Raw genomic sequence first — 2,887 nt, forward strand, 5'->3', positions numbered from 1 at the left:
GGAGCAAGATGGCAAAATAGGAATTTTCTGGTGCTACTCCCCCAACCCACAGAAATCCAGTTAGCAACTACCCACAGGCAAGAATACTTTCATGAATATCCTAGAACTTGAAAGTGAGGCTGAGACACCTACTTAGAGTACAGAACCGAGAAAAGCCTAGTTTGAAGGGTAAGAGGAACAGTTCACATTGACTAGGCCACCCATACCTCAAGTGGCACAGTGCCACACACAGAAGATTCCCCTGGACCTACAGTTTCCACAGTGGGAAAAGTAAGTTGGAGGCAAACATTCAGCTACCCCACCATTCTGGAACCCTTCACAGCAGGCTCATTCCTGTGTTGTCCCATGGAAATATTGGGAGTGCCAGCAGAGCCTAGACCACCAGTGGACAGTTAGAAACACAAGGGTAGGATTCACAGCTGCCAGCAAACAAGTCTTGGTCATTGCTCTGCATTTCAGCCAAGAGAGACACTACACTGGAGAGACTAGCGAATAGCATTGTGCTGAATAAAGTATAGTCCACAAGTCAAACAGGCTTGGGTCTCTAGCCAATTTCCCCACACAACTCTGGAACACACATTAAGTCTTCCCAAAGCTGGGAGGCAATGACAGGTCAGTGATCCCTCAAGGAGGGAGCATCTGGCCCCATCCAACCCTGTCTGCTGAGCCGCATCTCTACCAAGCTTCAGGGCTCCTTGCCACTGGCAAGGAACCAAGCCCAAATTCACACATATCTGTGGACTACAGCCTCTCGCCCTGCCCACCCCATATGGCCAAACAGCAATTCCAGACACCTCACTTAGCCTTAGAGCACAACACACAACCCTGTCTTGTAACTGCAGTTTATAAATAATAGTAAAGTACTGCCCAGTCAGGGAAGACAACTTGCATCCCTGCCCAATCAGAGACAATTGCAGAGCCCAGTCAGCAGCTCTACCTGATGGCAGAATCCATCCAGTGGTCTCTTTAGACAACAGAGCCCAGCCAGAAGTACTATTTGGCCTCAGAGCACAGGAAGCAATCCAGCCCAACTAGAGAACACTGACACCAAGGTCTGCTTGCCCAAGGTCACTACCAATCAGCTCATCCATAATCCTGGACTACACTAAATAGTGAAGGTCTATCAACCATCAAAGAATTCCTGCAGGGGCCAGAAGAGGTGACCATCTCCTCAAATATACAGGCATCAACATAAGAATGGAAAAATTATGAAAAATCATGGAAATATGACTCCACCAAAAGAAATTAATAAAGCTCCATAATGGGGCCAAAAGAAATGGAGATCTATGAAATGACTCACAAAAAGTTCAGAATAATCCTTTTAAATAAGTTCAGGAAATTCCAAGAAAATACAGACAGAAAATTAAAATTTGGGAAACAATTCATGAACAAAAAGAGAAGTTTGACAAAGAAATAGAAAAAATACAAAACAGACATTCTAGAGAGAAAGAATATAATAACCGAAAAATTCGATAGAACACTTCAACAGCAGACTTGGTCAAGCAGAAGACAAAATCTGTGAGCTGAAATGTAGGATATTTGAAATTTTCCAATCAGAGGAACAAAAAGAAAAAGGAATTTAAAAAAATGAAAAAGGCCTATGGGAATTATGGGACACCATCAAACAAACTAACTTTTGCATAATAGAAGTTACAGAATAAGAAGAGGGAAAAAGTCCTAGAAAGCATATTTAAGAAATAAAATGACTGAAAAATGGTCAAATCTGGGGAAAGATGACAACATCTAGGTACAGGAAGCTCAGAGATCACCAGTGAACTTCAACTCAAAGAGGAGTTCACCAAAATACCTCATGATCAAATTATTAAAAATCAAAGACAAAAAAAAGAGAATACTGAAAGCAAGATATACATGCACATATGTGTGTGTGTGTGTGTGAGTGTGAGTGTGTGTGTGAGTGTGAGTGTGTGTGTGTGTGAGTGTGTGTGTGTGTGTATCTCACTCAGGCCAAAAGAGAGTGAAATGATGTATTCAAAGTGCTGAAGGAAGAAAACTGCCAAATAAGAATACGTTATCTGGCAAAGATGTGCCTCAGAAATGAGGAAGAAATAAAACTTTCTCAGACAAACAAAACCTAAAGGAGTACATCACCAGTAGTCTTGCTTCATAGAAATTGTTAAAGAGTATCATTTAAGCTAAAATAAAGATAAAGGCTACAATTTGTTTTTTAAGAAAAAAAAACAGATGAAAGTAAAAACTCAATTATGAGTAATACATAATCATACGCAGAATTCTCTAATTTTGTAAGAGTGGTATGTAAAGCAATTTTATCCCCATTACAAAGGTTAAAAGCCAAACTTTTAAAAAATAAATTACACCTATAATAAACGGTTAAAGAATACAAATTACAAAAAAATGTAAATATTGACATTAAAATTATAAAACATGGAGGGGAGTGAATGCATATAGTTATTGCATGCAATTAAAGTCAAGTTATTATCAGCTTAAAGTAGCCCGTTATAAGGATAAAACATTTTATGCAAGCCTTGTGGTGGTTATCACAAAGCAAAAATCTATAGTAGTTGCACAAAAGATAAAAAGAAAGGATTCAAAGCATGCCACCAAAGAAAACCATCAAACACCACAGAAAACCATGAAACCACAAAAGAAGACAGTGAGAGAGGAAGAAAGACACAAAGGACCTGCAAAACAATCAGAAAATAAATTACAAAATTGCAAAGGCAAGTCCTTACCTATCAATAATTACCTTAAATGTATTAAATTCTTCAATTAAAAATAAGAGTGGCTGAATAGATTTTTTAAAAAACAAGACCCAGGCCAGCTGTGGTGGCTCATACCTATAATCCCAGAGCAAAGGAGGATCACCTAAGGTCAGAAGTTCAGGCTCAGCCTGGGCAACATAGTGAAA

The sequence above is a fragment of the Rhinopithecus roxellana genome, chromosome 14 (genome assembly GCF_007565055.1).
Source record: "Rhinopithecus roxellana isolate Shanxi Qingling chromosome 14, ASM756505v1, whole genome shotgun sequence".
In the NCBI taxonomy this organism is placed as follows: Eukaryota; Metazoa; Chordata; class Mammalia; order Primates; family Cercopithecidae; genus Rhinopithecus; species Rhinopithecus roxellana.